The 20,383-nt window shown below is 35.9% G+C and overlaps 2 long non-coding RNA genes across 2 annotated transcripts; one reads left to right on the top strand and one right to left on the bottom strand.

The window, feature by feature from the left end:
• Positions 1-3,532: 3,532 nt before the first annotated feature.
• Positions 3,533-4,850, bottom strand: LOC132030477 (uncharacterized). The gene is made up of 2 exons (XR_009408052.1): positions 4,780-4,850; positions 3,533-3,926 (listed from the first exon to the last, which is right to left on the bottom strand). It is a non-coding gene; the product is annotated as an uncharacterized LOC132030477 (long non-coding RNA).
• Positions 4,851-8,948: 4,098 nt separating this feature from the next.
• On the top strand, positions 8,949-12,915 carry LOC132056846 (uncharacterized). Its single transcript, XR_009414984.1, has 2 exons — positions 8,949-9,170; positions 12,135-12,915. It is a non-coding gene; the product is annotated as an uncharacterized LOC132056846 (long non-coding RNA).
• Positions 12,916-20,383: the final 7,468 nt, after the last annotated feature.

Here is a 20,383-nt window from a genome sequence, read left to right as displayed (position 1 = left end):
AGAGATGTTATAGTCTATGATATGATGTTCCAATTAAGCTAATGAAGCTATCCATAGCCCATTGATGTTGATCATTATATACACTCACCTCATGTTTGTTCCTTCAAGGTGAGTCAGAATACTTATGAATGTCCCATAATGAAATCGGGGGTCCACAACCTTACGTCACCCCGATAGAGTATGATTATCTATGAGTCTCTATGTATGTATTATGATAAGCATATTACTATGAGCATATTATGATGAGCATATGATGGTATTACACCGCGCTTATATGGTCGGCTACCGATTACAAGCGTGCAATTATACACCATGGCCGACTCGCACGGGCGTACACCACTATTGGGCGGCATGAGATGATACCCCGCACGCAGTGAGGCCCGGACGCAAAGCTAATGCTAATGTTATCGTTATTGATTGTCACACCGTACCTATATGGTCGGGGCGATTTATACATTTACGCATATATGATATGATGATGAGTACGGAAAGTAAGCCAAAGATTTATTACTTCCTTTATGATTCAAATCGATCATGATTGCTCTTCATTTGATGCCTCCTTATTTCATTGATGTCTTATTATTGTTCATGCCTTACATACTCGCACAATATTCGTACCGATATCCTTTTTTGGATGCCGTGTTCATGCCCACAGACAAGACGTGAGGTGATCCGCACTCGTAGAGCTAGTAGTCGATTTGAGAGCACTCCATTTTCCGGGAGGTGCCATTGATTATTCTTTTGGTACATATATGTATATATTCATGATTGGGCACGACGGGGTCCCGTCCCATCCACATGTCTAGTACTTAGCAGAGGCTCGTAGATACGCAGCATGGGTAGTATGGTCTCACAGGTCTTTCATGTATATATGCATGTATATATATATATATATATATATATATATATATATATATATATATATATATTTTGTTATTAAGGGGTTTATGTTTATACAAGTAAATATGTTTCAAATGATGATAGTTTTCTATGATCATGAATGTATATTATAGATTTAGGTAGATAAGTATGAACGAGCGGTGTTCTATGGTTAGCCCCTGATGTTCGTCATGGTCTGCAATGCGGGTCGCGACAATGCTCATGCTCTGAAAGTGCGGGGTGTAACACTTAGTAATAAAATTATTTATGAGTTTTTGAGTTGATGCCTTAAATAAAAGAAAAAGTATTACTAACATTTTTAGTTAGACTATTGTGATTACATTTAGAATCGTTGAGTAGTATTAATGAATTCTCTCTGTTTCTTTTTACTAGTCCAATATATACTTGTACTCCTTTTGAAAAATCATTTATTAAGTACTTATTTTACTAAGTTGTACATATTAATTTGGATTTGAAAATCTGACTTCGACTACTAGTATCCTAATAAATTTGGAGAAATAGTTACATGATAAGGGGTTGAAAATTGAAAAAAAAAATATCTCTATTGATTTTAGCAAATGAACAAATAACATGAAGAACGTATTTTTAAAATATTGAACTAGTAAAAAGAAACGGAGGGAGTACTTGAATATACATTATTCATATAATTTGAATTGTATTTTTATTTTCTTAATATGATACTGTTATAGTGATATGTTCATTTGTCCACTTCTTTAAATGTTGACACCGCTTACAAAAAATCCTGCGTACGCCACTGCTCTTAGTTTCTTTGTTCCCCCTTTGCTTTTGATCTTCAATGAACCCTAAAATCTAAAACTCACATCATATTCCCTCAAATAGCATAATTAAATTGGAACTACCAATGTATTTAAGGTGCAATAGTGGCAAAGAATCACCTCCTATTTATGATGAGTTTTTACTTAGTCTGATTGAAACCCCCTCCCGCGAGAACGATCAGTATAAGAAGCAAAATTCTGAATATAAAAAGATACTTCTTTGTTCAAATAGAGACTTTAACAACTTTGTTATTTCTTAAAATTTTATGACTTGAATTCATGCCCATAAAATTGAGATGTTTTATGTTTGTCCTAATGTTGTCATATCTTGTTGTATACATAGTATTCTTATTAACTACATCACCTAAATAAAATATGTGTGTTCCTTATTTCAGAATCGACAGTTGAGGCATCATTTGTCAGTATTTAGAAATTATGAAACGTACGCTAGACAAGCATTATGTCGGGGGGAACATGGACTTCATCGATTACGTTAATGTAGAAAAACTGAACCTTCATGAGTTCAAGAAGATGGCCGAGATTTGTGGATATTTAAAGGATTCAATAACTTTTTGGCATACGTGTGGAAGATCCGGTAATAAATTGGGATTGGTGTCTACAGATAATGAAGCTTCTGCAGTTGGAAGAAACATCCCAAATGAAAATGTGATTGAGATTTACTTCAAACACTTGGGACTCATATTTCAATATAGACAATGTGGATACGATTTACAAATCAAATGTTAGAGGTAATGACAACCAATTTGTGCCAGAAAATTCATCAGGTGATGATTTTAGTGACTCAAAAACTGATTTATCAGATGATCTACTGATTGATAAACATGAAAATATTTCACATGACATTGTGGATGAAAGAGAGATTTTAAGTGTCGAAGCGAAGAGAAAGATGGAAGCTCCAGAAGGGGATTCTGATTGTGTTGATTCTTCAGGCACAAAAAGTTTGCATAGTGATTCTGAAACTGAGAGATTTGATTTTCCTCAATTCAATTCACATATTGATGGAGATAATCCAGTTTTAGCTCTAGAGTGTGTATTTGGAAGCAAGAAAGATTTTAAGAATGCAGTAACAACTCATGAGATTAAGAATGGAAAGTATATCCGATGGAAGAAAAATGATCGACAAAGAATGAAAGCTATTTGTATACATTCGGAGTGCAACTGGGAAATCATGGCATGTAAAATGCAAAGGGACACATCTTTCCAAATCAGGACGTACAATCCTAAACATCGTTGCAAGGAGTGGAATCATAATAATAGAATGATAACATCATCCTTCATTGCAAGAAAGTACCTGAAGGAAATTAAATCAAATAGGAATTGGAGCTTACATGATGTCAGAGATTGGGTGAGTGTAGACCAAAGAGCTCATGTGACTTTATCTCAAGCCAAAAAAGCTAAGATGAAAGCTATTGCATTGATTAATGGTGATATCAAGGATCAATACAAATTGATGTGGGATTACTGCATTGAAATAGACAGAACAAATCCAGGCAGTACAATTCACATGAAGTTCACTGATAATGAGATACCAGACAAGCCATATAAATTTTAGAGAATATACATGTGTTTTGCTGCTTGTAAGCTAGGTTTTGAGAATATATTATTTAAGGTGCTTTTAAGTCAAAATAGCTTTTAAGCACTTGGTAGTGTTTTGGGTAAAATAAAAAAGTGTTTTTAAGCACTTGTTTTAAAGCCAAAATAGCAAAGATAAATCAAAAGTCATCAGCTAAAATTCCTAACTTATGGCTTTTCGCTTATAAGCTAAAAGCCATAAGCCTATCCAACGGGCTCTAAAACTGGTTCATAACTAAAATTAAAACTGAAACACAACAATGGTGAGTAATAAAACTTTGAAGTATTATTCATTCATTTATACCATCCATTACAGTAGAAAAGTGTACAGTTAGTTATGGCAAATTGCTTATATTTCGGGGTATAAGACGCCCATTTTGCAATCTACATGTTACAACATCATAAGAACACAACACCATTAACCAAGTGACTCTCGCAAGGCATTTTGATCTTGATCTTTTTCTCCTATAGTTGTAGAATTTCAGCTTCCGTTTGCCTCAATTTTTTCGTCTTTAATTTTCAGCTTTTCGATCTTAGCTTCGACTTGATTGACTTTATGAACGGAACAACTCATCTCTATCTTCGCCGTTTAGTTTTTCACTACTTCCTCAAAACTAGAATTAATTTCATCAAGTATTGGTAAGTCTGCCCAAGAACCTGCAAAAAAAAAAAAAAAAAAAGATCAGCAACTTAGAAAAAAATAACATATTCAATGATGATAGACCTTAATTTTGATACTCCAATTCTCTGATAGATACATCAATTGGTTTAAGCTCTGGCTATCCAAGTCTATTTTAGCATTATATGCCATGTTCTATTTCAAATAATCTCTCAACTTGACTATAGATAACAAAAAAAGAACCTATAACAAGTAAACTAACATAAATTGTAGAGAACATAAGCTGAAAAAATGATTTAATGGAAAAATTCAAGTATTGGCTAATCCAATTCAAGAATCAATAGTGAAGAGCAAATTGGTCACAGAACATCTATGAAGAAGAAAGAAGAAGTATAAGAATGAATGTAGTTGACATATATGAGGCTTAGATAAAAGTTAGATACCAAATTGCCATCCATTATCATAATAAAATACTCAGTTTCATATCTTACTAGCAGAGAACTAAATAATAGCAATCCGAAACCAACATTAAAGTATATTTATTACTTGCAGTGGTAATTAGCTAATAAACAATCTTAAGGTTATCTTTTACATTCTTTTACCACTTAGTTGTATTACGCAAATATTGCAATGCGCAGAATCATCGAAGGCATCAAAAAAACTATTCAACAAGCAACAATCCACAGCCAAAATAACTTATGAGGTCCCTATGCTCATGGTAGTTTGATTCTACCATAAAAATAAGTTCACGCTAGCAGAAAGGAAAACACATAAAAATTAGCATATCTTTAGACGAATTGAAGGGAAAAAAAAAGGAAAGAAAATTCATTCTCCTCGCTCTCTTGAAGTATACTACTTTAAAAGATTCACAATTCTTGCAATTCCATGCACAAATGTCGCTCTTTCCGTCTTTCTTCAACAAAAACTCCGTGTGTCGCAGCTGATTTTCAGGCTTAGGTCTCACCAATTTGTAAATTAGGGTTCTGAAGAATTGGGGGGAAATAACGGAGCATATTCAATGTTGTTTTGACAAAGATATGGAGAGAATTCTGATTGTTTTTAAAAGATGGAAACACGTGAGTATGACTTCTGTTAGAATTCTGACGGTGATTTGCTTCTAGACTGAATCTGCACCACTTTGTAAAAGAAGGTGGACTATTAATGGTCCATGAGAAAGAAATAGGACTATTTTAAACCCAAGTCCAAAGATACTGGACTGTTTTGTGCCTTTGCTCGCACAAATCACTATGCTTACTTATCGCGGACCTTGTCATAATACAACTAAGCCAAATAAATATAATAATATAACCAAGTGCTATTGTACAATTGTTACTATTTTAGTATAACACCTAAACACTAGAGGGGTGAATAATATTTTGACAAATTTTCCTCCACTTAAAACTTTTCCCAGTTACATAACAAAACTAGGTGAAGTTAAGTACAACGAACAAGTTTTTGTACTGATTCATCTCACACTCAGGAGAAAAAGTTGGCTATGTAGGGGTGGGCATAGTTTGGGCCAATCTGAACTCCAAATTTTTTGGATATTTTGTTTTTGACAGAAGAAAAACATTTTTAATTTAATCAACGTAAATTAAATTTTATCACAGAACACAATGTCTGAACTTTGAATTACTCCTCCTTTTGTTTGTTTTTGACAGAAGAAAAACATTTTTTTGTATTCAGATATTTAGATCAAAATTACACAATATGAGAAGTCTAAACATTTCACTTTCTACTACTGCTGATAATAACCAAAAACCACAATGCAGTGGGAAATGATTTATGGTGAAAGAAGTGTCGGGTCTTTTAAAACTGACTTTGGGTTAATAGATTGTATTGTAAACTTGGGTGTAATGGAAAGTGAATCAATAAAAATAATGTCACATATTTAATTAAGAAATTCATATATTTCACATGTTAAAAGGAGAGGCAATTTTAGGCTTAAATTTAACGTTAAGGCCATTTTTTATCCAAATAGGTGGAAGGAATGGCACTCCGATCAGTGGAATGAGGGCATTTTTTAACCATTTCTAATACGTACGTGCTAAGAGAAACTTACGTAAATGTACAATTCGGCCAACTAATTTATCAATATGGACGAAGTATACAAACTATCAATGTATATGTTACACCTCGGAAAAATTTCATGTCGCCATGAGATAGATAGACTAATGCAGGGTGAGACGAATATGATGTTTCTATAAGTAAGAAAGGTTATTTAACGATCCTAGTTAAGATTTCAAAGATGTTGGAAGTAAGAGGAGAAAGTTCCTTAAGAAGGGCAAAGTATATGTGGTGTTTTGGAAAAGCTCCATAAAGTACCGAGCTAATGTTGGCTTAATGATGTCTTAAAGAAGAGTTGTAACTCTCCTTAGATTGGTAATGAAGTATTAAACAAGTGTTAAGAAGGTTCCATAAGGATTGGAGATCGAACGAAACGACGAAAACCATTTCAGGGAAGTGGAGTTATACGACCACTTATACGGTCCGTATAACTTTATACGGTTCGTATAAGGGGTCCGTATAACCCCCAACAGGAAGATGTTTTTCATGGTGGTGAACCACGGCCATTTATACGGACCGTACAATGTTATACAGACCGTATAAGTGTCCGTATAGTATCCGTCGGGCAAATTTTAAGTTTTTACATAAATGGTTGCCCTTGGTTCTTTTATTTCATTTTTCATCTTCTACAAGTATTGAGAGCTCAAAACCCTTCTCTAAACTTATTCCACCCCAACCCAAGATAAAACAAAGATCAAGAGGCAAGAACCAAAGTGTTCATACGTTAGAAGGTTTCTTAGGGTTTGTAGACTACAAGAAAACTTGGGCATTGTAGCTAGGGTTTTGTACAAAGTTGATAGCTTCTCCAAAGCTTGTTTCCATGGGATGAAAAGGTTAGTTTTCATGCTTATTTCATGTTGTTGAGAATGTTTGGTTGTAACAAGACTTGGGTGGAAGAAAGAGGGAGAAAATGAAGTCTAAATGTAGCTTTTATGATGTTTATGAGTAGTAATCTATATGGAGTCATGATTCTTAGTATGATATGGATATAACCATGTTATGGAAGGTAATAATGGTGATGAAGAAGTATTATATGAAAATGTGCTAAAATGGGTATGAAGTTGCTAGTATAAGTTGAACATGGGGGTGAATATTGAAGGCTTAGTGTAATGTGATTACTTGAATTGGATATTATGAGTGTATTATAGATGTTATTGTAGTTGTTGGGAGTTGTTTTGTGATATGGTGGAAGTTGACGAAATAGGGAAAATGCTGCCCAATTTTCATTAGACTATGATTTATTCTAGTTTGAATTTAAAAGTATCATTAAGGCTTAACCACGGCATGAATCCTTCTAAATGTAGATTATTCAAGCTTCGGCGGTGAACGCTAGATAGTTGAGGAGACAAAGAGGTATGTAAGGCTAACCCTTCTTTCAATAAGGCATGGTTCCTTGGCTATGTATATATCCTTTCATGAGTTCTATAATGTCCTCCAAATGGCTCTATCTCTAAAGTTACTAAAGCTCATGATCCTCGATACTTTCCCGATTCCATTGCATCCTCTATATGATAGTTGATCCTCCAAGGATAGACGTAACAAAAACGATAATGGTAATGATGTTGATGATACTTATGGACTCTTAAGGTTACATGTCTAAGCATATATGACTATTACGTAACATCAAGCTTATATGGCCGGGTATGATATCTATTGCGCGCACACCACCTTTGCCCGGTTGGGTATGGGTACCCTGAGCCTTGGTAGGGCCAGGTATGTATAATCACCGAGCCTTGTCATAGCCGGGTATGTGAAACCACCGAACCTTCATGGTCGGGTATGCTATGGATATGAATATGTATATGAATACGGATACGAATATGGATACGAATATAGATATATGTATATGTTTGTATGTATGTACACGAGCACGTATTAGACATGGAAGGTCCCTATGAAAGACAAGTAAGTAAGTAATGATGAGGATGGCTTTGCTATCTCCCGATTCTCCCATCTTATGCTGTTTCTTATGTTGTCTCTTATGCTCCTATTATGATGTTGATTATGCTTTACATACTCAGTACAATATTCGTACTAACGTCCTTTTGTTGCGGACGCTGCGTCATGCCCGCAGGTGGCCAGGAAGACAGGCTTGATCCATAGCTTTATTATTCGGGGCGCAGAGAGCTCCATTTCATCGGAGCTACGACTTTTAGTATTATTTTTTTGTGTACATACATTGGCACGGCGGGGTCCTGTCCCGCCTATAGGATGTTACTTACTCTTCTTAGAGGCTTGTAGACAGTTATGTATGGTTAGATATCTTGTAGCCCTATCGGCTTATATTTTGTATATCATTCTAATGACCTCGTCGGCTTATGTATATTGATGTGGGCATAGTTGTTACTGATGGTATAAATGTGTTGTTGCCCAATGAGTTAGCATTATTGATGTATAGCATTCATGAGTAAGCTATGTGGTCCACCTAGATGTGAATACGAATGTACGATAAGAGGTACCCGGGAGGATTAGCACCGGGTGCCCGTCATGGCCCTCGGGTCGGGTCGTGACAGTATATGTTGTGTATATGTATGTATATTATATGTAGAGTATATGCATTTAATATAAAGTATACACTACCTGTATACTGTGTACATATTTTGTAAACTAGATGGTCGAATGATATTTGACTATAATTTTTTCTTAAAAAAATTAATTAATATAGCAGAAAAGAATATCTATACCAGGTAAAAGTAGAAAAAGAATATTGTAGCGAAAAAGAGGAGAGGAGAATTCTTTATTTCTCGAGGATGTCAATACAATGAAGAGAACCCTCTATTTAGAAGAGAAAAATAGCTTGATCCCAAAGTCATTAATCTAACGTTTCTCCTAAAGATAGATATACACAATTATAAATTATATTTATAACATATTTTCTAGAGTTGGAGGGGAAATGATTTTTACCCTTTTTCTTTCTCAATCTCAATCCCAAAGTCCTTTCTTTTTCCGCCACTTTAAAAGCGTGTGTAGCTTCCGCTCATTTCCCAACTGGAAACTGCAAAGAAAGTGTGCACTACGTGGAAGCGAATATGTAAGGAACCTTCAATGTGGCGAGTCATTAACATGTCAAAGGATTGGGGATTATTTTACATAGATAGCGACTGGAGACTGCAGAAGTTATGCCGACATGCTGTTGATCGTAGCCAAGGTGAACTCGTTGAAATCAATTTAGAGCACTTTGTTGATGATGACTTACTTGAGGACATAGCATATAGGTAATTTCTTCCCCCAATTTTTTAGGCTTCCACTCTGAATGCTTATTTGTTTATTTAATTTTGAGATAATGGTCAAAAACACACAGTGACGGCCGAATCAGAACTTTTACTAAGGGGGTTCAAAAATGTATAAAGAAGTAATGAAAGAACTATGGCTTTTTTCGCGAGTTTTATAAAGATCGTTTTTCTCACTTTCTTACCTAAAACACTAAACCTGTCAGCTGTAGAAGGAAAACCTATAGTCCGAAGTTTTCACTTTGTTGTTTTCGCTAAACCATGTGCGCGTGATTGCTCGCCTATCATGAGTTTGACTTGCGCTCTAAAGCTGTCTTTTTGAGGAAGAGCCTAAAGAGAAGAGAGAGCAGTGTTAATAGTTGAGGTGTGTTTTAATACATAGATGGTGATAGTTGGGGTTCGAGAAAAGTGATAGTTCAGGTGTGGTTTTTACCATTAAATCTTTAATTTTCTTCCTTTTTTGTCTAACCATTTTTTTAAATCTTTTTGAAATTTGGATGAGTTTAGCGTGATTTGATTGCTGTGGTTGGTGTGTATTAAGGTGTATTTACGTGGAGGGGAATTTAACTTATATACACTGACTTTATGCTGAATTTTTACAGGATTAGTAATAGTTTTATATGCTAAATTGTGTATAAAAGTTAATCTGGAAAGGAGAATCACCCTGTGCGCACCCAAAAAGTAGCGGCTGCGGGTTCCCATGTCATCAAAAACAAAAAAAATCTGGAAAGGAGAACAGTTGAAAAAACTTCCTTATTGGAATTTACTCCATTTGTCCTAGCTTGAACATGTTTGACTGAATACAATGTTAAAATGGCAGTAGACAATAGCCACCTGCTACGACTTTTTAAGACAAATAGCCATATGTTTATTTCTGGGTGCTTCGTTTTTGAGTGAGTTTTGCTCAACTATAGATTCATAACCGGGTTAAGAGGCAGTGATACAATTTAAAAGACCTAGTCATAGTTCAGTTACAAAGTCAATGAAGAGATTGGAGGGTTATTTTTATTGAATACAAGAGAAAGGGTTCATCAAAAATATCTTGAATGTAGATCTTATCTAATTAGAAGCTTAACAGAGGTCGAATCCACGATTTGGGAGCTATTCACCTGATACATGTATAGTTGACATAATCCAATGTATGTCCCATGAACTTTTAAATGTTGATGTTCCTCCACAAAGAAGCTTAACTGAGCTTGGATATGCATTTCTGGGAGCTTTTGATGTCTGGTTGCTTAGTCCTCCTATCTTCCTTCTACAATACCCTGGAATATGTGAAGTGTATTTCTTGCCGCCCATGGTCTTTTGAGAATCATGTTCATCATACAATAGTCTTTAGTTGTAAATCACTTTGAATTCCTTAAGTTGCTTGATACAAGAGTCCAAGTATTGGCACAAGAGCGCAACTCATGGGAAGTATTTGAGAAAGAAAAGGAAAGAAGATAGTAGTTACTCCTTTTTTGGAACAGAAAAATTAAAGAAGAGAGTAACTACTATGTGAAATAGGAAACAACCTCTAACTCATCTCAAAGAACAAAGAATTATTGTTTTCATGAAGTTCCTATCTTCCAGATTGCAATAAGAAGAGAGGAATCAGTATGTTGGGCCTTTATGTTCTCTTTCTGAATTTATAATTGCAGTACTCCATTACTCTTTTTGTTTCTGTTGCCTCTAAAATTCCATTCCTTCTCTTACTTCCCCAACAGAAGATATGGATGACTATCCCTCTGTGCATTGCGTGGACTATATGGAGTGAAAGAAATAGGAGATGTTTTGAAGATAAAAAAGAGATGATCTTTGTTGTTTTTTTTTATCAAGTAAAAGAGATGATCTCTGTTGTTAAGTATAGATGTATGCAGAATTTGGCCTTCTGGATGAAAGGGAAGTTAGTTTTGAATATGCATGATATGCTGGACTTGTTTTTAACAAGTCCTGCCATTTGTATTTGTTGCAGTACCATGTTGGTACTGTTTGTTAATAAAACTTTAACTTATAAAAAGAAAGGGAAAAGGGTCAAAATTGCCTCTCTACTTTGGGAAAGGGCTAAAAATATCCTCCGTTATGAATTTGGTTAAAAAATACCCCTCCCGTCATTAAAGTTTTCAAATATACCCCTGTCTCAATAGAAATCCCCAAATTCCCAAAAAAAATCCGATTTCATTTTTTGAACCTGCTCCATTTAAAGCCGACCCAACTAAATTACAAAACCCATATGATCATAGAGCCAACAATTTTATTTGTTTGTTCTGATTGGCTTAACATGAATCAAGAAACGGAAAACACAATTTAAATATCTCGAATTATTCATTGATTTGATACACGAAGTTGTAATTGTGGCTTATTTTTTAGTTTGAATTTAGCTATCCAAGTATATTCTAGACAGGTTTAAAAAATGAAAGCAGATTGTTTTTTGGAATTTCTGTTAAGACAGGGTATATTTGAAAACTTTAATGACGTGAGGGGTATTTTTTACCCAAATTCGTAACGGAAGATATTTTTAGCCCTTTTCCCAAAGTAGAGGGGCATTTTTGACCCTTTTTTTCCAAAAAGAAATGATACATAGGAAACTGCTCTTTCGCTGCAGAGATAGCATGTTGTTTTATCTTTTTGTAAAAAGCCTGCTTTACTTGAGCCGAGGGTCTATTGGAAATAGCCTTTCTACCTGCCAAGGTAGGGGTAAGGTCTACGCACAATCCACCCTCCCAAGACCCCACTTGTGGGATTACACTGCGTATTTTGTTGTTGTAAAAAGGGCAGCCCGGTGCGTAAAGCTTCCCGTGTTAGCAAGGTCCGGGAAGGCTGCACCGCAAGGGGTGTGATGTAGCAAATCATTTTATCCTACTATTATATACCTTGCGCTAGTCTTTTGTAGTAGGCCTGGTTGTGTTTGGTGATGTTGCTTCAGTCACTGGGCATATTCATTGATTCATTTCTATATTTGTTCACCAGTTCAGGAAAGCTGAAGAAGCTTAGTATTGCATGTTGCTATTTTATGGTATGTGATGGTTTAAAGCAGTTCGAAAGCTTCCATTGTTAGAGGAGCTGAGTTTGACGCACACTGCCATCACAACAAAAGGCATTAAAGCTCTTGGACGCTCTTGCCCACGATTGAAGTCGTTTGTATTGAATAACTCATTGTATATGGGATCAGGTGATGACTTTGATAGAGAAGATGAAAGAAATGAAGAGGCTCTAGCTATTGCTAAAAACCTGCCTACCTTGCACCACCTCCAACTCATTGGGAATAGTATGACAAATAAAGGCCTCCAAGCTATTCTTGATGGTTGTCCTCATCTTGTATCTCTTGACTTGCGGCTGTGCGAATATATAGCCTCAACGAAGTCTTGAGTAATAGAATTTCGGGGCAGATTAAAGATGTGAAGTACCCTCAAGACTCTCTGGCGGGTTTGAAATTTTCATTTGAGGCTTGTTGGGATGAGGATTCGTCTGATTACATGTCTGATGATTACTGACTACTAGTGGTTGTTTGTAGCATTAGCCTCATTTATGAAGTTGCGGGCATTTTTTGGACATTGGAATATGAACGGTTCTGCAGGTGTCCGAGGGAGATGATATGGGGAGTTTTTTGTATTATGCGTCCCCTCTCCTCTTGTATCAATTTTTGTTAAAGATCTCCTTGGGACTAAGTTCCTAAAGAAATCAGTATGTAATGACTATGTAGTATCATATCATATAATATTAAAAGTGGGAAGCTCATATCTTTAAAGTTGGATTATCATTTTGCCCCTGCAGTAAAACAAAATGTAATAGTATCCCAAAAATGTTGATGAATATTTGTATCCTTTTAAAATATAATAACCAGTTAACATTAATAATAATAATTAACAGAACAGTACATGCATTTACACCAAAAAACTCGTCTTAATATTCCCCGTAGTCTTCCACTTTCCAGTCATTATTAGTTACTCTTCCGTTTTACCCTTTCTCATTAGAAAGATAATACTAACCTCGAAGTATTAACTAGGGGTGTACAAAGTAAACCGACAAACCGCACCAAACCGATAAATCGAGTCAAACTGAGAAAAAAACTCGACTAATGGTTTGGTTTGACTTGGTTTGGTGTTGGAAAAAAAAAACCCGATCATAATTGGTTTGGTTTGGTTTTAACTAAAAAAAAAAGTCAAACCGAACCAAACCAACCGACATTACATGTATTCAATTTTTAAAACATTTTATACATAAAAATATTTATTTGTAAAGTAATTTATAAATATTTCTTAAATTTTTCGAATTTTTTTTATCTATTATCATATTATTCAACTTGAACTTAGAATTTTGAATTTCAATAAGTTTTATATCCTATGGATGTTAGTAACTCAAATAAAGTCCAAAACCAAAACCAACTCAACACTAATCCTAACAAAGAAATTCAATTTACCACTAAGAATGACAATAATGTTGGATATCTATTCTTTAGCTTTGCATAATTGATTTACGAGGTAAAAATACATAACTTAAGTTTTTTTCTTTGTCATGTAAGTAATACTTATTTTAGCATGACTTAGTATTTTTAGATTATGGTCATTTTCTTTTATGGCTTGTTAATTAGCAATATTTATTTTAACCGATTATATTAGCTTTTGTTGAATATTTTAATACAATGTCATCACTCTTCTCATATTTTGTGTTATTTTCTTAAGAAACACCTTAATTATATAATTGTATCTTACTAGGACTAAAGAAATATTTGAAGTAAAAGTTATATGTTTTGTGTCAAGACTATTAGGAAAAAAAAACCACAAAAACCCCGAGAAAACCAAACAACCCGAAAAACCCGAGAAAACCGAACAACCCGAGATTGAAAAACCCGAATTTTATTGGTTTGGTTTGGTGTATAAATTTTAAAACCCAACACAATTGGTTTGGTTTGGTGTTTAAAAAATCCGAATCAACCCGGTCCATGTACACCCCTAGTATTAACCAAAAAATTTGTCATGAAATTTAAAAGTTTGCCTTGAAATTTTGAAATTTATAACAATTTAATATCACTACAAGAGAACAGCCATTTAGCTAGAGACACAAATCCTAGCTAAAGTGGGAAAATCCCTACCTAACGCCAATTTAGCTAGGAAAATTACCCTAGCAAACTTCCGTAGCTAATAAGCTCTTAGCTAAATTTTAGCTAGAAGATTTTGTCATTCCTAGGTAATTTTAGTTAGGATATCTCTGCTAGGCACTTTCCATAGCAAACATTTTGCTAGGACTTAACCTAGCTAAGTTCTAGCAAAGTTTGTTTGATTAATGTTGACTTTACAAAAATTTAGCTAGGAATGGCCCTAGCAAAACTTAAAAAAATCTCTAGCCTTTTCCTGTTTTTGCACGGAATGCTTTCCTATCTAAATGACTAGCTAAAAATAGCTAGGAATATTTTACAAGGTCATTCTAGCTAATTTGATAAATATCCTAGCCAATATTTGTGTTTGGTGGGATATTTTCTGTTAAATCTAGCTAGAAATTGCATATGACAAAATACAAATATAATTTTATATATAATGTGACATAAGATAAAATAAATAATTAAATCTATTCAAATTTCCAAATAAGCATAATCACAGTACCATCAATCCTTGAATGATGAAGAACAAGTCAGCTAGTAAAATAAAACATGTCTTAAATAAAAAAAAATCAATAACATAAATTATCTAAGATTTGTTTGGGGGAGAACCAGAGCCATTTGGTGGTGGTTGAGGGTGAAACCAAGAACGGCCACAAGAAGAACCACGACATGTACTTCGGCTTCCATATTTTCCCGAATATCCGCTTGCATACATTCCCGCACATTCGCCATACGTTTCTCGGACACGATTAAGAAGCTGTTGAAACTCAGGTGTTTCAAAAATTTGTTCGGTAGGCACATTTGGAGGATTAGGAGCACTAGCGGACGCACAGTTAGCATTCGATGAATCTGCTAGCAAAGAATTTTTGAGGCCAAAACCGTATATTCTTCCTTTTTTTTGTTCGTCCAACTGTTTCTATCCAGTAGTTGCTCCTCCGGTATAGTTTTCAACAAATTCACATCATTGTCTTCGCTAGTTTCTTCTCCTTCCCCTTCTCCATCTGTTGTCGTGTTTGTCTCCAGGTCTCCATCATCTACTTCAAGACCATCTTCATTCCTTAGTGTTGAAGTTTCACCAACCTTCTCTTAATATTCTTTTGTAAATCGAATTACGAAAAAGAAGAAAGTAATTAGTTATCACCTAGAATAACAAAGCTGTCAAGTAGCAAAAATTGTAATGAAGTACTCAGATTCATTCTGTAATGGAATTTTCTAGTCACAAATTGTACGTAGTATTATAAAAAAGGAACATGAGAAACACACCAAATAATGAATTATCAGTCTTACTACTACTAGATTTCAGTTTTCCCAAGGCATGTAGCTCTCCAGATATTTGACAGACAAGAAAATTAAGATAAGTTTTTTCTTGGACATGATGGATAACTGAAACACAAGTCATGAGCATTTTGTTCTTTGTTGGAGTTTTATAACAGATATATAGTTTGCATACTTTCTCAGAAGCATTTCAGTTTCAGAATAAACAAGATAATATGCACACACACACACACACACTAAACTGGAATGATATTTCTCTCGGTTGAAATTTGTTATCTTCAAGAATCTCATACATTACTTTGAAAATTTAGCTCTCGGGAAGTGGGAACTAATGTTGCTATTACATACAAATTAATACTCCATGGGAAAAGATAGACTACTATATGCAACCTTGAGAATGTCGAACGGTTCACACAGATTCTTCAACAAAGCTTTAAATTTGAAGACACAAGATAAAGCTCACTTGAAGAAGGCAACAACTAAAAATAAAATATAAAATTACACCAGCAACTTATCTTTTCAGAATTCAGTGAAAAAGTGCACCTAACACCTCAGCTTACAATAAAAATATACATGAAGTTCTCTCAAATGTGAAATCACTTTACTGGTGTTACCTCCAAGAATTAAAGAAAAGGTAAGAAAAATTCCTGTAATAGAGCATTTCTTTTCCTTCAATCGAGAAAACAATTCACATGAATTTTAATTTAAACAAAAACTACTCCGGAATAAATATCATTGAAGAAATAAGATAAAAAAAAACGTACCCATATCCTTTCCGACTTCCACGGATCCACTTCTTTTCATTTTTTGTTTTGTGAGTCTTCGGAATACGATTCATCACTTCGAAGATCTTCCCCAGTTAGTTCCTTCTACAACCATTAAAGATATTGTTAATTTTCAAGATAAATCATAGAATATCATAAGACTAAATAATGATTAATACTAAAAAAAAGACAAAAAAAACTACATGTCGTCTTCTGTACTCAGCAAATGCAACTGATCCCCCAGTATGTAAGGAAGGACCTTCTTCATTATTAGATGACATTCTATTCTTCTTGTTGATTCTTTGAAATTTTCTTAAAATCGTCGAGTTCCAATATCGCATCAAACCGTCCCCAATGAACTTAGCAATCCACTTTGGTATTTTCTTTGTTCTTGAAAATTCTCTCTTTGCTTTTCTAAACCGTCACTCAACCTTTCACTACCCACCCGATCAAAAGTTTTTCGAACGAAAACTTTATCCTCATCGTGAAAAGAATAACTTTTGCATAGCTTAGAAAGTAAACAATGAAATTATTATTGTTTTGTCAAGTTAAGATGTACATTTATAGTTAAAAGAATAGTTGGTTAGATATATAATTAGACCTGTTACATTGATAACAAAAGCAAGGAGAGCATAGGCAAGAATATAACTACCTCTAAAAATAAAAGAAGGGATCATAGATGAATCATGAGAGTGGTAGAGAGAATTTAAGAACTTTTATTGCGCATACCAAAAAGACCACTCTTAAAATTAAAAGCAAAAAATTGACATTTAGTTAAATCCGTAGGTTATTGTTTAAGTACCTCAAAATCATTGAACCATTTGTCTCGTACATATAGGAACTTTGCTCCAACGATGCCATGGTCGGTTTTCTTAAAAAGCTAACGACATCTCGAACAGCCTCGTGTGGGCGGAATCTAAAAAATAATTAGTACAACATTTTATGTGAAAATTATTAAATATTTGTTTAGCCACAACTTGTATAATTTGATTTACTTACGTATCTCCGTTTACTTTCATGATTTTATGCCACCAAGTAGCTCGTCTTTCTTGTGGGTTACTACTTCCCAAAGATCGTGTTTGTCCGTGAATTGCTTGCTCAGCACCAACATTCTGAGAAGAAGGAGCTTGTTGACGACCAACATCTATCGAAGTAGGAATTTCTTGGTGACCGCCAATACTTCGAGGAGTAGGAGTTGTTTTCCGAGCACTACCATCTTGAGATGTATGTACAATCTGCTGAGAATTACTTTCATGTGACGAGACAATACGATTGTTTGAACCAATCTGTTGAGACGTAGGAGTTGATGGTTCACTAACATCCTCCTGAGAAGTGTTTGGTAGCTGCTGGTTGCCTCCTCCTCCTTTATTAGACATGTGCCCACGACCTTCCCTACTACGTTTAATGCCTCTTCCCCTTGTCATATTTCCTGATCAAAATCTAACAAGAACAGTAGAATAATACTCGAAGAGTCAAAAAATATGTGCAACATTTCATGCTTTAGATACGATCGCCGTTTACATTAGCACTAATGAGATAGAAATATTGGGGGAAAGCAATAATAGGATAGAGTACAAAGTTACAACAAGTAAAGAACTTTTCTTTCATCTGTATATGGGATAAAGATAGAAAACTGGAAAATGAGGAACATCTACTCTCCGCAACTAGAAAAACAACAACAACAACCCAGTGAAATCCCACATCGTGGGGTCTGGGGAGGGTAGAGTGTACGCAGACCTTACTCCTACCAAGGTAGGACGGTACATTTCGAAAGACCCTCGGCTCAATAAAAGCATAAAAAGAAGTAAGATAAAGTTAAGAGATTCGGAAAAGAGATTCAAGCGATATGGAAGAAATAATGCAAGCGACACGGATAACATGATAATCACAACACGAAATACCGGATAATAGCGAGAAATCGGAGCGAGAGAACACGGGATAATCAAAGCATAGGAAATAACGGATAATAACGAAATCGGAGCATAAAAAAATTATATTGCAATAATGCGACTACTAATAAGAACGGATAACGAGACTATCTACTACCTTCTACCTTAATTTGGGTCCTCCAAAACCCTCATCTAAGGTCATGTCCTCGGTAAGTCAGAAGTTGCGCCATGTATCGTGTCTAATTACCTCTCCCCAATACTTCTTCGGCCTACCCCTACCCTCGTACGAAACCATCATGGCCAACCTCTCACGCCTCACCTTTGAGCGCATCGTGTCTCTCCTCTTCACATGCCCGAATCCATCTCAATCTCGCTTCCGCATCTTGTCTTTCCAAGAGGCCACCCCCGCCTTATCCGAATATCCTCATTCCTAATCTGTCACTCGGTGTGGAACACACATCCATCTCAACATTCTCATCTCGGCAACTTTCATCTTTTGAACGTGAGAGATCTTAATCGGCCAACCTCCCGCCCATACGGCATAGTCGGCCTAACCACTGCGCACTGTAGAACTTGCCCTTAAGTTTTGGTGGCACTTTCTTGTCACATAGCACTTAAAGCAAGCCTCCATTTCATCCACCTTGCCCCGATAACGATGTGTGACATCATCGTCAATCTCCCTCGCCGCTTTTGCACAATAGACCCAAGTGTACTTGAAACTTTTCTAACCCACCGGATGGCACAGGTGCCAAGCCTTCCCAAGTCGACCTCTTGAGGTGCTTCACCGAACTTACACACTCCAAGTACTCGTCTTGGTCCTACTAAACTTAAACCCCTTTAGACTGGGCATGTCTCCAACACTGCCTATCGTTAACTCCGTTTACGAGTCTCGTCAATCGGACTATGTCGTCACGCGAAAAGCATACACCATGGCACCACCTTGAATTTGCCGTGTCGATATCCATCACCAAGGAAAAAAAAACGGACTAAGAGGTGATCCTTGATGCAACCCCATCACCAGTGGAAAGTCTGCGAGTCTCCTCCTACTTGTCCTCACCTCCGGTTTTGGCTCCTCATACATGTCCTTGATCACCCTAATGTACGCCACGGTACATCTTTTAGCCTCAAGCTTGTTCCATGGGATCTGCCTTGGAACTTTGTCGTAAGCCTTTTCTAGGTCGATGAACACCATGTGCAGCCTTCTTCCTCTCCCTTTGCTCCACCATCCTTCTCCCCTTAAGATGGATATGTTCTGTGGTTGAACGTCCGGCATGTGAATCCGGCGGTTTTTCGAAATAGACACGCCTCTCCTACCCTCATCTCTCACTCACCTCTTCCCGCGCTTTCATAAGATGCTTAGCAGCGACGATACCTCTAGTTGTTGCAACTACGGATATCTCCTTATTCTTGTATAGAGGGATCATTACCTCCTCCATTCTTTCGGGCATCGATGCGAGTCAAGATGACATTAAACAACCTAGTCGACCCTCGAACTGCCCGGGCCCGCGCTCTTCGAATTCCCGAGGTCTCGTCGGGATGTCCTCGGCCGCTCTTCCTCGCGCATCCTACGAACAGCCCCGCCAACTCGTCAACCTTAATACCCCTGCACAGCCAAAATCGCGACTCCTTCCGTATGTTCTAAATCACCTCCACCACAATGTCTACCTTGCTTATTTCATTCAAGGTTTGGAGAAGATGCATCGCCATCTCCGTCTTCCAACGAGTAGCTCACTCTAACAATACTTTGCCATGCTCGTCCGCAACTAGAAAAAGTAACAATATAAATGATTAATGTATAGAAAACGATGAAGCTTATTTGCAGTTTTGCACTCAATGTTGGCGAAATACGAAGCAAACAAACGCTAACAGTTCACCCGTTCAAATGGTGAATCAATAAAATTCAACTCACCAATGATAGTGGTAATAGTTCATCTGTATCATGACCCAAAAATAGTTAAAACTTCTACTTTAACGTGCAACATTTGCTAATGCTTAAATTTACATTATACACCAGCATGTACGTATGCATATTAATATTTTTTTAACGGTCGTATTGTGCTAAAAGCGTAATAGAAACTATAGTTGTTGTTGCTGCAAGGCAATATCCGAAGAAAGTCACTCTTAGCCGAGATGACGTCAACGGAAAAAAAAACTTCATTTAAAAGAGTGCTAAATGACCAATTTAACAAATTG

The sequence above is a fragment of the Lycium ferocissimum genome, chromosome 1, assembly GCF_029784015.1.
Source record: "Lycium ferocissimum isolate CSIRO_LF1 chromosome 1, AGI_CSIRO_Lferr_CH_V1, whole genome shotgun sequence".
Lineage (NCBI taxonomy): Eukaryota > Viridiplantae > Streptophyta > Magnoliopsida > Solanales > Solanaceae > Lycium > Lycium ferocissimum.
Note: the sequence above shows the minus strand (reverse complement) of the source record. Positions and strands in the feature narration are given on the sequence as shown.